Genomic DNA, 21187 nt, shown 5'->3' with positions numbered 1-21187 from the left:
ACAAAAACCATAAAACATCCATAATTTGATGTTGACATCCGAGAAAAACATCAAATAAATCGAACAACACACATATCCATCCATGAAAACAACCATAAATGTGACAAAATTCATGTTTTTTCAAGTGAGAAAATTCTTGTTTTTTCATTCTCACTGAGAAAACCATAAACCACGTGGTTCTGTCACGAGTAGCACCCCCTCCTCTACTGGTGTAAAACTAAATTAAGCAATGCTATGTATGTCCAATTTTGAAAACGGCTTATATTACTAAAAGCTGTTATGAAATTTTCTCCAACATATAAACAGTACATCAAACTATAGATTTTTATAGAAAAAAATCGAAAAGATCTAAAATATTCTTTTCTTTTCCAATAAAAAAGACTTTGTCAATAGATAATTAACTGAAATTAAATAATAAAAAAAATTCACAAGGGAAGTTTTCAAAGAAAAGTGAAAAGCTACATTAAACCAAAAATGAGCAGAAATGAAGTGAAATAACATTCCAAGCGTAAAACTACCATAAATCACCATCAATAAATAAATGAAACCCAATGCGAAAAGAAATTACAATAAATAATCGAGTCAAACTCAAAATAAGCAAAAAACAAGATGAATAGGGTTGACACCCCCATATCTTTTCTGTCAATAGATAATGAACTGAAATTAAATAATAAAAAAAATTCACAAGGGAAGTTTTCAAAGAAAAGTGAAAAGCTACATTAAACCAAAAATGAGCAGAAATGAAGTGAAATAACATTCCAAGCGTAAAACTACCATAAATCACCAACAATAAATAAATAAAACCCAATGCGAACAGAAATTACAATAAATAATCGAGTCAAACTCAAAATAAGCAAAAAACAAGATGAATAGGGTTGACACCCCCATATCTTTTCAATCTCAGCATATAGTTTTTACTTTACTGAAAACAAATTACATTTTAAATATGTATATTTTTAACTTTATTAAATCGAAAACTATTGAGATTATAAGGAATAAATATCAGTATATGTATGTTAAATTATTAATCCATATTTATTTGTTGTTTTTTCTATAATCTGGACCAAGCCCGTACCCAGTATTTATTTTCGGAGGGGGTTTCACTCAAACAAAATTCGGGGGGGGGGGGGGGGATTTGTACAAAAGAACCTCAATAAACGCATACAAAATTTGTTTATATCCATTTTTTACGTGTTAACGAGTCAGATAGACCTTTCGTGGAAGGGGAGGGTTCAAACGCCCTAACCCCCCTCTGGGCACGGCCGTTTCTGTAATATTGCACTAAACGAAAAAAACTATATGCATGCATGTTTTCAAAATGGCATATAAGCAGTATCTTAGGTAGCTTAGTACAAAAAGAGAAACTCTCTCAGTGCAAGAGAGAAATTTGATCAAAAATTTAAAGTTTCAGTGCCCTTTTTAAGAGTCTACAAAGATTGGAAGGCTAACAGCCCCCTTCCAAAGTCCATGAATTCTCCAAATATATTAAATCAAAATTTTGAGATTTTTGTTCAACATAGTTGAAAGGTCTACTAGATATGCCTCTGGGGATGCTGGGGATGTCAAACTCCACAGCCCTCAGAGCAAGGGCTGTAAATTAAAAGTCATATTTTATGTGAGTCATTAATTACAAATGATAATGCCTATTCGTGGATTCTATTAGAGAAATGAGAATATTTTACCTTTTTGGACGTTAAATTGCAAAAAAAAAGTTAATATGACTTTTTGTTAGGGCTCCAAGGATCTTCACTATTATTTAAACGATAAGCTATGCAAATACAATATTCTAGGCCCAAGGGCTAGCTGATAGATAAACTTTGAGTACTCTAATATTATGAAAATAACATTGAGAGTAGCTGTAGTATTTCAAGATGGCTAGATTCTACTCCCTCCTCTTTGCTTAATTCTCCCGAAATATTGATCACCAGGGTTGCTCAAACCGAGCAGATGGTCTTAGACTACTGGAAGAAGACTTTCCTCGGTAGAAGTTGCCATAATAAGCGGAGCCAATAGAGTTAAATGACTGAGCATACAAGCCATTTATGAGCCTATTTGGGCTAGTCTATTATTGTTTCAGGGTATTTCTAATATCCTACAGACCAAATAATTCATATAACCCGGTTCATTATGATTGAGCTATGTTAAAAATTGTGTTATAGTTAAAAACATAAAGTTTAATACTCGAGTGCTTTTGTTCGTAACAAAGAGTCATTGTAAGCACTTACTGAAACTTATCGATAATTTTTTAAGTTTTGCTTGGTGTAGGAAAACCCTTTTTATATCAGGTCTTTTATTTGTTTGTATTTTCTTTACATGAAGCTTAGTGTTGAAATTAAGGCTTATTCTTGAAGAGCCGAACTTCGTTACCCTGGGGAATCCTGACCCGGGGCCTCAAGATGGATAAAAGGAAAATTGTTTTTCTTGCTTCAAAAAGGGGAATGAATCTTTTGCAAAAAGTCTAAATATTCATTTTTACGACACAAAAGATAGCTAAGCAAAATTTTAACCGTCATTTGATACCTAAACATTTTACTAGGTTTCCTTGGGGAAGTTTATTCTTTAGGTTTCCTTTCAGCCCCTGCCAAAACAGTATACGATTAGCCTTTGCTCTAAATATGAAGTTGAAGCTTTTGTTCTTGGTTGCTAACGTTTCAGCATTCAGCTTTCGTGTCCTAAGTTTATTGGATCTTAGCTTCTATGATTCAGTTGAGCTGCCTAGTCTTAGTCTTAGCAAAAATGCTGGCGAGGGTAAGTTATTGCACTATCTCAATCACATCAGTAACGTTATGCAATAACCACCAAAGTTAGATTTTCAGTGCAAATGAATTAGTAAAATTGTCTTATCTGAAGATTCCTGCCGGGTTGGCCAGTACAATCAAGTTTCCTATCACTTCAAAATGAGGTTTTAATTTAAACTCAAAACTGCATTCTATGGCACTTCAAAATTGTTTCTAATAGAAACCCACAGAAAGTGAGTTTAGGTTCTCAAAACAACCTTTTGATTTCTTACTGAAAACCTTATAAATTAGTATTTTTGCGTGTCTTGTAGGGTATGTATAAGCTTACATTCAGAAGTAAAGAAACAAGGAAATATTTCTTTTTTTCATGCTAGTGTTTTCTTCTTCTAATATTAGCCTATTCTAGCTGCTACCAAAGGCGTCACATATGGGAGACAGGGGGCTCCTTCATAATGTTTACGACCGGTCGGCAAAAAAAAAATGAGTCTGTAAAAATCATGGCGCTAAGTGTCACAATTTTTCCAACCCTCAAAATTTCTTATTCGGTTGAATAAAGACCACAAAAATACTGACATGACGTCTACCGAAATCTCGATTTTGGTCGTTAAACGCAGCAGTATTACTGACTCGTGCCGTGATTTTATGGATGATGCTAGAAAAATTCATTCGGCTAAATAAAAACACAAAAAAATACTGATACGACAAATACCGATCCTCAATCTCGATCGGCTAATGCAGCGGTTTCACCAATTTGTAAAGTGATTTTACATATGTAAAACAGCCATGAAAACTAATGTGCAATTTCCTGAACTAGTAAATTTCCAAATATTTACTATAACGAAGGGACCTAAAATATTACAAAATTCCTTAGTTTGTATCGATTTATAAGACCCAAAAACCCTATTTTTTTGTCTATATTTGACTTGCAATTTACTCGGAATGTCAACTTGGTAAAATAACCCCCAAAACAAACATCTTAAAATAAAATGCTGCATCGATTTGTGATGTCCCAGAATGAGCCTAAAAGGTTTTTTTTTTCAATTGGCTTTAAGTTCATTGGGGGTAGGGAAGGGTTTTGGCCCACCGTCAATTTTTTTACCTACCAAAAAGCGGCTTTTTTATAGTACCATTCAAAAATTGAAAAAATAACCAAATTGTTAGTAGAATCCCCTTTTTGGATCCCGTGACAGTCCCATCCATGGATTCTCGTGACAGCCTTGGATTCCCGTGGCAGACCATGTTTTCCGTAACAGCCATAGTTTTAAACGATCAGCAGGAGTTACGTCATAGGTAATATTTACTTTCTGTAGTTATTTAATAGGGAATTTTTTCTTAAGAGAAGCAAATGTCACGTAAAAGGGAATGTTAAATTTTGCTTGTTACAACAGGGAAACTAAGAGACGCAGGTTATTGTTACATTATAGGGAATTTTTACATTTGCTTGTCACGTCATAGGGAGAGTTTACTCAGGTTGTTGTTTAGTAGGGAAGGTATTCTAAGAGATGTAAATTTTACGTCATAGGAAATGTTTAGTTATGCAAATGTTACGTAATAGGATGTGTAAGAGATCGTTAATGAAGCGGGGAATTTTATTAAGATATTTTTTCAAGATGTTTCAAGGCATTGAAAGACGTTTTTTTCCAAGACGTTTATTCAAGATTTCTTTAATTCTTACGTAATAGGGAATGTTTAAGGATGACGCATTCACGTGTGACATGTTTCTTCAGGCCCCAAGGGGGATCCCGGTTGCAACTGAGGAGGACACGCATGTGGGTGTTAAGTAATGATGGTGTACACGCGGGGTGTTGAATAATAATTTTTGAGACTTCATTTTTCTTTCAATGCGTTTGTCTCTGGGAACATTTATAATCTAATGATTTTTGACCCCTTTAGGATTCGGAAGGACCATTGCCATCCAATAGAATGGAGCCTTAACCGAGTGGACCAGTAATCTATTTCAAAAATTTTATTTCGGCTAATAAATTCTATGAATAATCTATTACACGCAAGGAGAGTCCCCTTTTCGCACATGCTAGAGTGACGATTGTGTGTTTCCTATGGCTGCAATAATTGACATGCAGAGCGAAAAATTGATTACTAGAAATTGTTTAAATTTGGTGTGCACCTGCACGTTAAGTAATGCTGTTAGATTGTGTTACCACAGGCCCCATGAAAAAATAAGGCGAGATGGGCTACAAGATGCTTATATTGCGTGAATGTTTATGTATTGGAGATTTGTCCTGAAAGAAGAAATCTAAAAAGATACAGGCTTTTGTAAATATAAAGTTTATTTATGAAAAATGCCATAAAATCGTTAAATCACAGAAAAAGCACGTAAAAATCAACAAATGGAAAACAAACGTGAAAATGCCTATAAAAGATAAAATATAAGCAAAAAGAACCATGAAATCGCAGAAAAATCAGTTAAAACTCAAGAAATTGAAAACAAAACATGAAAAAGCTTATAAAGAGTAAAATATAAGCATAAACATTACTGGTTGCTATTAGTGTTAAATTTAAGCCCTATTAAGATACTTTGAGAGCTTTAATGAAAATACCACATTTCTCTGAACCAAGGCTATGAATAATCACCCACAGTGGCAATATGTGGCTGGTAAAACCCCTAGCAAGCGATTCCGGAGGTGGGAAGGGAGGCTTTTTTGTAAATACAAATTGTATTGCACTATGATGCATATTATTCTAAGACAATCGCATGATATTTTCTTGCTAAAAATCATGCATTTAACCATATCAACTATATCATGATTGATGTTCTCGCAAGCCAATCCTATCATGATGCCTCCCAAAACATCTCACACCACCAAGCCATTACGCATCTGTCCCTTACAATCCACGTGGCATCGGCCATCACCCCTAGAACATTTTCAACCTTTTTTCTTACAAAAAAATAACCTTTTAAATCTGAAATTGAACACTATTTTTATTTAAACAGCGGGACGTAGCATTTCATTGTTAGAATGTGATAGTCAAGGCAATTCACACCACTTAGAATTTTAAAAATGTCCTGAACATCCAACCAATCCCCGTGGCATCCACCATCAACCCTAGGACATTTTCAACCTTTTTTCTACAAAAAATAAGCTTAGTAATCTAGAATTTTACACTGTTTTTATTTGAACAACGGGACTTAGCTTTTCATTGTTAGAATGTGATAGTCCAAGGTAAATGACGTCACTTAGAATTTAAAACATTTCTTTAACGAGCCTTCTCCTTATTTCCAATTGTTTTACAAGAAACTGGCTGCATGGTGGCACCCTGCAAAACCTACCATCATCATTTAAGTGTTTTCTTTAATTTAAGTGGCATAATCTCAACGGATATATTTTTAAATTTTTTTGCTATTATTTTACGACAATTCCCAACTTTTGCCACTCCGAGGCACCCTCTGAGACTACCTCATCATTTCCAAGACATTTTGAGATGTTTCTTTTTAAAAACCATGCATTCAATCCATTGATTCATGTTTTCGCAGGCCAACCAATTCATGCTGCCCCCATTCAAAACATCTGACACCACCATGGCATTAAGCACCTACCGCCTGCCATCCACGTGGCAAATATCCTCACCCCTAGAACATTTTCAATCTTTTCCCTACAAAAAAATATACTTGTAAATCTAAAATTGAACCCTGCTTTTATTTATAATGCGAGACTTAGCATTTCACTGTTAGAATGTGATAGTCCAGGGTGATTCATGTGAATTATAATTTAAAACACTTCTTGAACAAACTTTCTCCTTATTTCCAATTGTTTTATAAGAACTGGCTGCATGGTGGTACCTTGCGACACCCATCATCATCATTTAAGCGTATTCTAGCGCTTGAATACCCCAATGGATATATTTTTATTTTTGTCTCTATTGTTTTCCAACAATTCACAACTTATGAATTACAATGACTCTTCCTTGGCACCCTCCACCACCTCCTTATCTTTCCTAAGACATATTCAGACATTTCCAGTTAAAATTCAAGCATGCAATCTATTGATTAATATTTTCACAACACAACTCCCCTGATACACCATGGCAATTCCTACCTCCGTGCCAAAGTATTACTACCCCACTGGCACCATTCACCACCATTTCATCCCCCCAAGACATTTCCCTGGTATTTTCTTGTTAAAAATTACACATTCGATTCAATGATTCGTGTTCTTGGAAGCCAACCCTCTGTGATACACCATGTCAATTCAGGCAATCGTGTCACACTAAGAATGACCCCTCTGGTACGCCTCATCATTTCTAAGCAATTTCAGATATTTTATTATTAAAAGTTATGCTTTAACTCCAATGGTTCATGTTCTCGCAAGCAAACCCTTTCACGATACCACCAAAACACTTCGCACCACCATTTCATTATGCGCTTGCCCCATGACACACATGGGTCATCCGTCCTCACCTCTAGAGTATTTTCAGCCTTCTTCTACAAAAAATAGGCTTGTAAATTCAAATTTAATACTGTTTTTATTTGAACAGTGGAACTTAGTGTTTCATTGCTAGAACGTTAGAGTTCGACCGACGTCAGTTCCAGATTCCCCACTTCTGCCCCCGATTCCACAATTCGGATTCCGCCGACTCGAAGATTTTTATGTGGCTGCCTCAGTGGTAATCTATGGCTGGAAAATGACACCCCTCTGCCACAAATTATCACGCTTAAGGGCTTTTCAAACTTTTACCCCCCCCCCAAAAAAAAAATAAACTAAAAATGGCCATTAATTTTTACTTGAACACCGGATACTTGCCATTTTATTGTGTTTTGGCAATTGAAGTATGAATTGAAGTTATCAAGTATTTTGCAATAGGTTGCATAGCTTGTATCAAGACATGGCTAATTGTAGATAGAGAAAAGCCAAGACAGATAGTCAAAGTAATTGAGAGGCAAATGTTTAAATGGATGGGGCACGGGTAAATGACGGGAGTATGCATGACTCTCTTATTGGACACATACTTGTTTGTTAGGTTTTGGAAAGACAAGCCATCCTAGAGTGTCAGGCATGTTGACCAAGAATTTATAATTGACATAAGACCGTTAGATTGCCTGTAATGAGAGGCAAACAAGGAACGCCCGCCTATGGTTTTAAGAAGGTTGACCAAGAATTTAGAATTGATATAGGATCATTACGTTCTTGTTACCAAGAATACAAAGAATTCAAAGAATATTTGATACAAAAAAAATCTTAAAAAATAAAAATAAAACCTATAAAATTACAAATTCTTCTAACGAAGCCAAAATAATTCTTACAAAACGAAAATAAAATTCTTACCAAACAAAATACATCCTAAATAATTCGTACAAAACAAAATAGATTAAAAAGTCAGAGATTGTTCATACAAAATACCAAATTCTTCGTAAAAACCACAAAATACGTCTTGCAAAGAAAAAATTAATTCTTACAAAACAAAAATACATACTAAGAAATCACAAATTCTCCTTATATCATACAAAATAATTCTTACGAAAAAAAATATTTTAAAGAACGAAAATATATCCTAAACAATCACACACGCTTCTATTTCTCTTCATGAAACTGATTTAATCAATAAAAATTCTAAACAGGGATAGCTCCTTTTATTAGACAGTGAAACGAAAATATAAAACAAAGACTCTAAATATTTCGATGACACAGTCGGTCATCACCATCAGTAGAGTTACTAACATTTGTTAGTAACTCTACTCATGATAATGACCGACTGTGTCATCGAAATATTTAGAGTGTTTGTTTTATACTTTCGTTTCACTGTCTAATAAAAGGACCTAACCCTATTTGGAATTTTTATTGATTTCGTCATAGAAAAGGCAGTGTGATCATGGAGAATAATTGAAACTGATTTTCTTGAAGAAACTTGTTGCATGCGGATTTTTTATTCGTGAAACTTATTGCAGGTTTTTTTTTCTCTTTGTGAAACTTGTACTTTGATTTTCCATCTCGTGAACCAGATTTTCGTCATGAAACTCTTTGCGTGGTGGTTTTTATTCGTAAAACTTGTTGAATGCTGATTTCTGTTCGTGAAACTTGTGGCATGTTGATTTTTCTCATGCGTGAAACTTGTATATAGAGTTTTCCCCTCGTGAAACTGATTTGCTTCATATTGGCTTTTATTCCTGAAACTTGTTGCATGTTGTTTTTTCTCTTTGCGAAACTTGTACATTGATTTTTCAACTTGTGAAACAGATTTTGTTCGTGGAACCCGTTGCGTGCTGATTTCTGTTCGTGAAACTTGTTGCATGTTGATTTCTCTTATCGTAAAACTTGTGCATTGATTTTTCTCTTGGCGAAACTGATTTTGCTCATGGAACTTGTTTCGTGCTGATTTTTGTTCATGGAACTTGTTGCCTGCTGAATAGTGTTCGTGAAACTTGCTGCACGCTGTTTTCTTTTATCTTCGTGGAACTTGTACATTGATTTTCTTCTTCTCGTGAAACTGATTTTATTAATGGAGCTTATAGCCTGCTGATTTTAATTCGTGGAATTTCTTGCGTGCTGATTTTTGTTCGTAAAACTTGTTGCATGTTGATTTTTTTCTTCGTGAAACTTTTACATTTATTTTTTTCCCTCGTGAAACTGATTTTGTTCATGTACCTTGTTTCATGCTGTTTTTTGTTCTTGTAACTTGTTGCATGCTGGTTTTCGTTTGTGAAACTTGTTACATGTTGATTTTTCTCTTTATGAAACTTGTTGATTGATTTTTCTTCTCGAGAAACTGATTTTCTTCCTGGAATTTAACACGTGATAATTTTTTTTTCGTGGAAATTGTTGCAAGCTGATTTCTGTTCGTGAAACTTGCTACGTGTTGATTTTTCTCTTCGTGAAATTGTACATTGATTTTTTCACCTTGTGAAACAGACTTTGATCGTAGAACTTGTTGTGAGCTGATTTTTGTTCATGACACTTGTTGCATGTTGATTTTTCTCTTCGTGAAACTTGTAAACGGATTTTTTTTCTCCTCGCGAAACTGATATAGTTCATGAAACTTATCGCATGCTTATTTTTGTTCATGGAAATTGTTGCATTCGGATTTTTGTTCGTGAAGCTTGTTTCATGTTGTTTTTCTCTTCATGAAACTTGTAAATTGAGTTTCTTCTCATGAAACTGATTTTGTACAAGAAACTTGTTGCATTCCGATTTAGATTCCTGGAACTTGTTACAGGTTGATTTTTCTCTTAGTGAAATATGTACATTCATTTTATCTCCTCGTGAAACTGATTTTCTTCATGGAGCTTGTTGCGTTCTGATTTTTTTTTTTTTCGTAGAACTTCTGGCATGCTGATTATTTGTTCATAAAACTCGTTACGTGTTGATTTTTCTCATCGTGAAACTTGAATATTAATTTTTCGCATCGTGAAACTGTTTAACATACTGCGTGCGGATTTTTGTTCGTTTAACTTGTTGCATGCTGATTTATGTTCATAAAAATTGTTGCATGTTGACTTTTTCTCCTCGTGAAACTTTTACATTGGTTTTTTCCTCCTGAAACTGATTGTGTTCACGGATTTTGCTGCATGCTGATTTTTTTGTCCGTTGGACTGGTTACGGGATCCAAAAAGGGAATACCACTTTTGCTCCCCCCCCCCCTAGATATTATAAATAATTTTTTATTCCTCTTATTTCGTTGATTTGACACCACTAGGTCTTGCCTGTGCTTATTGTTTTGGAGCTTGCATGACATGTATTTAAGTTAAAGGAGACATCAATAAATACAATAAATTTGTGGGAAAATGTGGTTGTTTTAATTCATGACACCAAAATAATTTTATCTTTCCTAATAAAACAGAACTCTTGCTATAAATCTGATAATTGGGTACATAGGGTACGTCGGGTGAGCCATTGGGGGTGGCTTGATCCGCCTATCCAAAGGGGCAACGGCAATAAGTAATAAAAATAGGCCATTTATAAAAAAGGATTCATACCTACATTTTACAATAGAAATTTGCCGATTTCACACCATTTGAATGATAATCGTGTCCGTTTTTATAATTTGTGCAATTGGAGGAGCTTATATGGGGCAACTCCTCGCTCTATACGCTAAAATCTGACTTTCTGTTCCAATTCCTTAACAAAGCCTGCTCAATGACAAGGGTCTTGGAGTTTGAAATAGAAGTATTTTAAAGAGCTTTAGCGTAACGTGCGAGAGGTTGAAGAGAGGGCAGCTCTCTTCACATATGGAATTTTTTCATTTGGTTTTAAGTTTCAATCTCGCTCCATGGTTTCATTTGAGAAACTTGTTTTTTATTTTGATCAAACCGTTCATGGTAACGAAATATAAGTGAGGAGCAACTCCGCCCAATAGTAAGCGAAACTCTAAAATAGGTAATTTTGATAACAATAGATAATCCAAAGTATTTGCTTTTATTGTTGATTCTAAATATATAAAATTTATTAATGCTACCCATCAAAAGCTTTGAGCCTTATGAGTTTTGGCTGGTTTTCGTAAAAGAAGGGAACACCCTCAAAAAGTAAAGAAATCTTCATGAAATTTGCACCATCAGATTCAGCATAACAGAAAACCTTAATGTTGAGGTTTCCAGCTCCCTTCTCCAAAAATGTGGATTTTTTTTTATGGTTTTTTTGCCAGAAGAAAGATCGAAGATATGTGTTTATTCTTTTAGTGTGAGTTTTTCGTCAGGTATCAAACAAATTGTCTTAGAAATTTGGGAGAGAACTCATTCGAAAGGAATTTAAAAGTGTTATGGCCCTTTTTAAGTGCCTAAACAGACTGGAAGGCAATTAGCCCCCCCCCCACACACCCTTTTCCCAAAGTCTTCCCATTATATTTTGATTTTGCCCTTTTTTCAGAATACTTGAAAGGTTGAATAACCATGCCTCTAGGGATGACAAGAGTCCCCACAGCATCTGGAGAAAGAGCTGGAAATTATGAAATTTGCTTATTATTTACTTGTAGTATTTGTTATTGGGCCGTAAAGAGCCATTTTTGTAGAGAGAGAAAATTTTCAGAGGGAGGGCTTTTCCACAGAGACAATTTTCAATTGGGAGGTAAGTATTCGGGGATCACCACCGAAGGATCAATTTTACACGGGGAAATTACAAGAAATCTTGTCCAAAATTCTTTTTATTTGAATTACTTTCTCTTTACCGACACAATTTCAAATATTGAGATATTCCAAGGAAACTGTCCGTGATATTTTCATAGGGATTTTCCGTGTGAGAAACCAAAAAAATAAAGCATAAATTATAAACTGTAAAATTTACAGGTTTAGCTATTACAGTGTGCAATATCAATTTCCAAAATTCTAATTTTACAAAAATAATGCAATGGCCAAAAATTAAATTATAGGTTAAAATATCTCGGTTTAATTTTTTAATTTACATTACAAAATTGAAATAGCTTTTCAAACAGTTTCTGGTAGTAAGCTGTCCATAAGGAGCGAGTTATGCCGCTAGCGGCTGCATATTCAAAAAAGATATATGCATAACAAGAATTGGGCTTTTATGGGTTTTTCGAAATATATAAAATTCATTAAGTTTAAGGTCAACGATCAAAAGTAAGGAACCAAAGAAATTTGTCAGATCTTGAAAATGGTGAAAAAACACATTCAAAAGCGAGAGCTATTTTGATAAAAAGTTATACCATCAAATTCAGCATATAAGAGAATCTTGATGTGTTTCAAATCCCTACCAATAAGATACAAATCCTTTTTGTTCATTAGATTCTTTCCTCAAAGAAAAATGTATCGAACCAATGGAAGAGTATGATCTAACGAGGGATAATAGGGATTAAAACTACTGCCGGCACCTGAGTGTATAGTGTCAAAAAGTGATCAAAAGGTAATAGTATCGAATCAGTGTTTTTTAATATTCATTTCTAAAGGGAATTTAAGTTCTCCTGCAATTTTATGGGGCAAAAGAGGTTCAATTTAGATTTACAAGCTTGGTTTTTGTGGAAAAAGGTTGAAAATGCTCTAGAGATGATTAAGGATGCCACATGGGTGTTATGGGGCCAAGCGCATAATGACATGGTGGTGCGAAGTGTTGTGGGGGCATCATTAAAGGGTTTGCTTGTGAAAACATGAACCATTGGAGTTAAAAGCATAATTTTTAGAGAGTAAATATCTGAAAAGGCTTAGAAATGATGAGGAGTTTCAAAGGGGCTTGTCTTAGTGTGACACAGTTGCGTGAATTGACGTTATGGTGTATCACAGAGGGTTGGCTTGCGAGAACACGAATCAATGCATTGAATGCATAATTTTTAATAAAAAAAAATACCAGGGGTATGTCTTGGGGGATGATGAGGTGATGGTAGAGGGTACCAGTTGATCAGCACTATTCTGGCACGGTGGTGTGTATTGCCTTGGTGTATCAGAGTGGTTGGGTTGCGAAAATATGAAATAAATGGATTGAATATATGATTTTTAAGAGGAAATGTCTGCGAATGTCTTGGGAATGAAGAGGAAGTGTTAGAGGGTGCCACGGTCCAATCATTGTGTGGCACAGGTTGTGAATTGTCGGAAAATAATAGCAACAGAAAATGAAAAATATATCTATGGGGTATTCAAGCGTTAGAAAACACTTAAACGATGATGACAGGTGTCTTAGGGGCCCACCATGCAACCAATTCTTATAAAACCATTGGAAACAAGGAGCAAGATCGTTCAAGAAGTGTTTTAAGTTCCAAGTGGCGTGAATTGCCTTCGACTATCACACTCTAACAATGAAATGCTAAGTCTCGATGTTGAAATCAAAACACTGTTCAATTTTAGACTTATAAGCTAATTATTTGTGGAGAAAAGGTTGAAAGTGTCCAATGGGTGATGACGGTTGCCACTTGGACGAAAGGGGGGCAGATGCATAATGCCTTGGTGGTGTGAGGTGTTTTGGGCGGGAGTATCATGATAGGGTTGGATTGCGAGAACATGAATCAATGGATTGAATGCATGATTTTTAACAAGATAATATCATGAAAATGTCTTAGAAATGATAATATGCATCATGCAGCAATAAAATTTGTATTTACAAAAAACTCCCTCCCCCCTCTGGAATTGCTTGCTTGAGGGTTGACCAGCCGCATATTGTCATCGTGGGGTGAATATTCATAGTCTTGGTTCAAATAAATATGGTATTTTCACTAAAGTTCTCAAAGTATCTCAATGGGGCTTAAATTTACCACTAATAACAACCCTCCCTCCCTGGCTAGGACCCCCTAGTATTGTCTGCTAGGACCCCCATCTTTCGTTAATTCATGCACGTTTTTGCTTATATTTTTCCCTTTATTAGATTTTTCATATTTTGTTTTTCCATTTGTTGAGTTTTAACTGCTTTTTCTGGGATCTCAAGGTTCTTCCTGCTTATATTTTATCAATAGGCCTTTTCACGTTTTGTTTTTACATTTCTTGAGTCTTAAGTTCCTTTTCTGTAATTTCGTTGTTTTATAGCATCTTTTATTAATTAATTCTGCATTTACCAAAGCCTGTGTCTTTTTAGATTCCTTGTCCCTGGCCGAATCGTCAATACGTAAACATTTACGCAATCTAAGCATCTTGTAGCCACCCATCACCTTTATTACTAAAAAATAAGCTAGCAGCAACCCGCAATACTATTTGGTAACACAGTCTAAAAGCATTCCTTAACGTGCAGGTGCATACCGAATTTAAGCAATTTCAAGTATTCGATTTTTCACTCTGCGTGTCAATTATTGCAGCCATAGGAAACACACAATCGTCATTCTAGTTTACGTGAAAAGGGAATTCTCCTTGCGTGCAATAGTCAATTTCGTAGAATTTATTAGCTGAAACAAAATAGTAGAAACAGATTGCTTGTCGACCCGGTTAAGTCTCCATTCCATTGGATTGAAATGCTCCTTTTGAGTCCCAACGCGTATAAAATCATCAGAATATAAAGGTTCCCTGAGGAAAACACATTGAACGAAAAACAGAAGTCACAAAAAGTATTATTTAACATACTTTATGTACACCGTCATTACGTAACGCCAACATGCGTGTCCTCCTCAGTTACAACCGGGGTCCCCCATAGGGCCTGAAGAAACATGTCACGTGTGAATGTGTAATCTTTAAGCATCCCCTATTACGTAAGAACTAAAGAAATCTTAAAAAACCGTCTTGGAAAAAACATCTTGAAATGCCTTGAAACGTCTCGAAGAAAAAATGTCTTAATAAATGTCTCGACGTGTCTTGAAACGTCTTGAAGAAGAATGACTTAAAAAATTTCTTGAAACGTGTTGAAAAAAATCTTGAAATGTCTTGAAACATCTTTAAAAATGTCTTAATAAAACTCCTCCGCTTCACTAACGATCTCTAACACATCCTATTACGTAACATTTGCATAACTGAACATTCCCTATGACGTGACATTTACATATCTTAGAAAATATTCTCTATTACATAAGAGCCAAAGTAAACTCTCCCTATGATGTGACAAGCAAATGCAAACATTCATCTATAATATAACAAGCACCTGCGTCTCTTAGTTTCCCTTTGATAACAAGCAAAATTAAACATTCCCTATGACCTAACATTTGCATCTCTTAGAAAACATTCCCTTTTAAATAACAACAGAAAGTAAATATTCCCTATGACGTAACACCTGCTGATCGTTTAAAAATATGGCTGTCACGGGAATCCTGGGTTATCACAGGAATCCAGGGCTGCCGCGGGAATTCATGGATAGGGCTGTCACGGGATCCAAAAAGGGAATACCAATTTTGCTCCCCCCCTAGATATTATAAATAATTTTTTAATCCTCTTATTTCGTTGATTTGACACCACTAGGTTTTGCGTGTGCTTATTGTTTTGGAGCTTGCATGACATGTATTTAAGTTAAAAGAGACATCAATAAATACAATAAATTTATGGGAAAATGTGGTTGTTTTTATTCATGACACCAAAATAATTTTATCTTTCATAATAAACAGAACTCTTGCTATAAATCAGATAATTAGGCACCTAAGGTTCATCGGGTGAGCCATTGGAGGTGGCTTGATCTGCCTAGCCAAAGGGGCAACGGCGATAAGTAATAAAAATAGGCCATTTATAAAAAAAAGGATTCATGCCTACATTTTACAATAGAAACTTGCTGATGTCACACCATTTGAATGATAATCGTGTCCGTTTTTATAATTTGTGCAATTGGAGGAGCTTATATGGGGAAACTCCTCGCTCTATACGCTAAAATCTGACTTTCTTTTGCAATTCCTTAACAAAGCCTGCTCAATGACAAGGGTCTTGGAGTTTGAAATAGAAGTATTTTAAAGAGCTTTAGCGTAACGTGCGAGAGGTTGAAGAGAGGGCAGCTCTCTTCACATATGGAATTTTTTCATTTGGTTTTAAGTTTCAATCTCGCTCCATAGTTTCATTTGAGAAACTTGTTTTTTATTTTGATCAAACCGTTCATGGTAACGAAATATAAGTGAGGAGCGACTCCGTCCAACAGTAAGCGAAACTCAAAAATAGGTAATTTTGAAAACAATAGATGATCCAAAGTATTTGCTTTTAATGTTGATTCTAAATATATAAAATTTATTAATGCTACCCATCAAAAGCTACGAGCCTTATGAGTTTTGCCTGGTTTTCGTAAAGGAAGGGAACACCCTCAAAAAGTAAAGGAATCTTCATGAAGTTTGCACCATCAGATTCAGCATAACAGAAAACCTTAATGTTGAGGTTTCCAGCTCTCTTCTCAAAAAATGTGGATTTTTTTTATTGTATTTTGCCAGAAGAAAGATTGAAGATGTATGTTTATTCCTTTAGTGTGAGTTTTTCGTCAGGTATCAAACAAATTGTCTTAGAAAGTTGGGAGAGAACTCATTCGAAAGGAATTTAAAAGTGTTATGGCCCTTTTTAAGTGCCTAAACAGACTGGAAGGCAACTATCCCCCCCCACCATTTTCCCAAAGTCTTCCGATTATATTTTGATTTTGCCAATATTTTCAGAATACTTGAAAGGTTGAATAACCATGCCTCTAGGGATGACAAGAGTCCCCACAGCCTCTGGAGAAAGAGCTGGAAGTTATGAAAATTGCTTATTATTTACTTGTAGTATTTGTTATTGGGCCGTAAAGAGACATTTTTTTTAGAGAGGGAAAGTTTTCAGAGGGGGGGGGGCTTTTCCACAGAGACAATTTTCTATTGGGAGGTAGGTTTTCGAGGATCAACACCGAAGGATAAATTTTACAAGGGGAAATTACAAGAAATCTTGTCCAAAATTCTTTTATTTGAATTACTTTCTCTTTACTGACACAATTTCAAATATTGAGATATTCCAAGGAAACTGTCCGTAATATTTCCAAAGGGATTTTCCGTGTGAGAAACCAAAAAAATAAAGCATAAATTATAAACTGTAAAATTTACAGGTTTAGCTATTGCAGTGTGCAATATCAATTTCAAAAATTCTAATTTTACAAAAATAATGCAATGGCCAAAAATTAAATTATAGGTTAAAATATCTCGGTTTAATTTTTTAATTTAATTAAAAAATTAAAATAGCTTTTCAAACAGCTTCTGGTAACAAGCTGTCCATGAGCAGCGAGTTATGCCGCTAGCAGCTGGAATTCAAAAAAAGGTGTATGCATAACAAGAATTGGGCTTTTATGGGTTTTTCAAAAATATTCATTAAGTTTAAGGTCAACAATCAAAACTAAGGAACCAAAAAAATTTGTCAGATCTTGAAAATGGTGAGAAAACACATTCAAAAGTGAGAGCTATTTTGATAAAGAGTTATACCATCAAATTCAGCATAGAAGAGAATCTTGATGTGTTTCAAATCCCTACCAATAAGATACAAATCTTTTTTGTTTATTAGTTTCTTTCCCCAAAGAAATATGTATCGAACCAATGGAAGAGTTGGATCTAACGAGGGATAATAGGGATTAAAACTGCTGCCGGCACCTGAGTGTATAGTGTCAAAAAGTGATTAAAAGGTAATAGTATCGAATCAGTGTTTTTTAATATTCAGAGGGACTATTTCTAAAGGGAATTTAAGTTCTCCTGCAATTTTATGGAGCAAAAGAGATTCCACCATATTAAAGTGGTATTTTCTGCGTCTTTTCAGCACAAAACTAAAATTTCGGCTGAAAGACAAGCAAAATAATGTCAAGTGAAAATTCAATTTAGAATTGCCAAAATACTTTATTCTGAGCTTTCCAATTTCAAAGGCCACAATATCAAGTTGTTGTGTATTCGTTTCCTATGTTGCTCACAATGCATAAAAATAACTGGTTTTATAAAACATTTTATTTAATCGTTCTTTATATCATACTTTATTCATTCTTTCATTCTTTATCATTTATATCATCATCATTTATATGTCATTTATGATTCATTATTTATCATTTATATAGGTTTTATATCATTCTTTATTTAATCGATTTGATTGACTAGAGGCGCTATAAAATTACGTAAGGTGGTGCAAAGTTTTGCATGAATTATTATGTAGGAGAGTATGTGAAGCTGTCTGCAATGGGGATGTCTGACGCCTCAAAAAGTTTATTTGAATACATGAATTTTATAACTTTCATCATGCCTCCCAAAAGCAGGAGTCGGATGGAAAAATTATCCCTCAATCGAAATCTATTAGAATATGAAAATATAAATAATCAAAAAAGGGGTTAAAGCAGGGACGTACGCAGGGGGGAGGGGCTCCGGGCCCGCCCCCCCCCCAAAATCTCACGATTTTTTTCATTTCCCCATAATTTTCTGATTTTTCTCACAGAATAACGGGTTTGAAGGATTTGCCCCCCCCCCCGAAACAAATTCCTGCGTACGTGCCTGGGTTGAAGGTCCTACTAAAATTGGAAAATAAAATTCATTACTAAATGTTGAATAGAATTTTCTTTCCTAATGTTTTAAATGATAATCGGTAAGTAAAGTATTTTGCGGTTGCCCATTCACTACATTTGCTGCATTTATAACTGCTCTCAATAAAGCACCATAGAACTTTAATGTAGAGAGCGGGGGTTTAGGAAAGGGTACAACACCTTATATTTTGCATAATTTCTGTTCGTTTCAAGATTTAATTTTGGACTTAAAGTTTAATAGCAAAAAAACATAATTTTTCTTATTTGATATCAAATAATTGAGAGAAATTACATAACATAAGCCAAGCCAACGGGGGAGGGGGTCACTTTCTTCTCTGCCTCCTGAATATTCCATTGTGCATTGTTAGGATGATTCCTTAATTGATTGCAATGCTAAAAAGAGAAAAATACCTGAATCAAACAGTTCGTGGTAACGAACTGTAAGTAAGGAGCGACCCGGCTCAATGGTAACCAAAACTCTAGAAAACGGGTTTTTGATACCAATAGATGCATAAAAAGAATCAGATTTCAATGCTGATGTCAAATATATAACTTTCATCAAGTTTAGTGCTACCCATCAAAAGTTACGCGCCTGAGAAAATTTGGCTGATTTTCAAAAAAGGGGGAAAGACCCCTTAAAAGTTATAGAACCTTAATGAAAATCACACCGTCAGATTCAGCGTATCAGAGAACCCTACTGTAGAGGTTTCAAACTCCTATTTGCACAGAAGTGTTGAGTTTTGCGTTGTTTGCAAGAACAAAAATCACGCAGGCGTGTTTATTTGTTGTTGTTTTTTTCCAGGGGTGATCGTATCGACCCAGTGGTCCTAGAATATTTTGGGAGGGCTCATTGGAACGGAAATTAAAAGTTCTAGTGCCCTTTTTAAGTGACCAAAAGAAATGAAGCGCAACTAGGCCCCCTCCCACGCTTATTTTTTTCCCAAAGTCACCCGATCAGAATTTTGAGACAGCCATTTTGTTCAGCATGGTCGAAAATATGATAAATATGTCTTTTAGGCTGACTTAATCCCCCCAGGTCCCCAGGGGGAGGGCTAAAAGTTATCAACTTTACCCAATGTTAACATATAGTATTGGTTATTGGGAAGTATATAGAAGTTTTCAGGAGGGTTTTTTTCTGGTAGTGGGGGGGGGGAAGGTCGGGGGTTATGTTGGAGGATCTGTCCATGAAGGAAGTTTTCATGGGGGAAGGGAAATTGCTATGAAGGGGGCGCCAGACTTGCCAGCATTATTTATTGGTTATTGGGAAGTATACAGACATTTTCAGGAAGGATTTTTTTTCTGGAGGGGGGGGGGGCTAGAGGTGGGGGTTACTCTGGAGAATATTTATGTGGAGGATGTTTATTTGGGGTAAGGGACAATTATATGAAGGGGGCGCCGGATTTCCAAGCATTATTTAAAAAAACGATCAGAAATTAAATAAAAAAAAACCAAGTTTTTTCAACTGAAAGTAAGAAGCAACATTAGAATTTAAAACGAACAGAAATTGTAACGTATGTGAGGGGGTTCTCCCCCAAGTCAATACCTCGCTCTTTACGCTACAGTTTGTTTAGTACTTTCAAAAGAGCTATCTATTCTAATTAAACGGCCTTTGTGATTCAGGGGTTTGTGAATCAAATTTTTTTTAACCTTTAACGTAAAGAGCGTGGTATTGACTAAGGGGAGAACCCCCTCATATACGTAATAACATATACGTAATAAAAAAAAAACAAGCGATACGGCTCAACAGTAATCGAAACTTTTAAAAACGGAATTGTGATGTCAATAAATATATCAAAAGAATGGGTTTATAATGCTGATTCTAAATATATAAATTTTATTAAGTTTAGTATTACTCATCAAAGGCTACGAGCCTGAGAATATTTACCCGATTTTTTAAAGAGGGGGGAAACATCCCCTACAAGTGAAAGAATTTTAATGAAAATCACACCGTCAGAGTCAGCGTATCATAAAACCCTATTACATAGGTTTCAAGTTCATATCTGCAAAAATCTGCAACTTTGTATTTTTTGCCAGAAGAAAAATATGCGAATATAGAATTTAGTTACGTAAGTTAATTTGTAAATTACGTCATAACCAAATTTAAAGACATCATTTAGCAAAAGAAAATCAAAATTTTAATGAAAATTTTGTTTACTTATTTAATGACGGTGAGTCAAAATAAAAGCTGTATTAAATAAAAAACGATCAGAAATTAAATAAAAAAAACAAGTTTTTTAAAATGAAAGTAAGGAGCGACATTAAAACTTAAAACGAACAGAAATTATTCCGTACATGAAAGGGGCTGTCCACTCCTCAACGCCTCGCTCTTTACGCTAAAGTTTTTCATTGTTTAAAAAAAATTAGAGTTGTGAGAAAGTCAAACTTTAGCGTAAAGAGCGAGGTGTTGAGGAGGGGACAGCCCCTTTCATATATAGAATAATTTCTGTTCGTTTTAAGTTTTAATGTTGCTCCTTACTTTCAGTTTAAAAAACTTGTTTTTTTTATTTAATTATTTGCTAGACTCAACGACTCAACATCTTATTAGATCCACTTTTTTGCGTTGTTGAAAAGATGTAATTAAACTTCCTATTGTCAGGTACCAAAATCCAAAACATAAGGAGAGTCGGCGTCTTTGACCCATCAGCTGAGCGTTGTTGAAATGAGTTG

The sequence above is a fragment of the Artemia sp. Qi Xiang Cuo genome, chromosome 2 (assembly GCF_049724085.1).
Source record: "Artemia sp. Qi Xiang Cuo chromosome 2, ASM4972408v1, whole genome shotgun sequence".
NCBI classification, from domain to species: domain Eukaryota; kingdom Metazoa; phylum Arthropoda; class Branchiopoda; order Anostraca; family Artemiidae; genus Artemia; species Artemia sp. Qi Xiang Cuo.
This window is presented reverse-complemented; position numbering follows the sequence as displayed.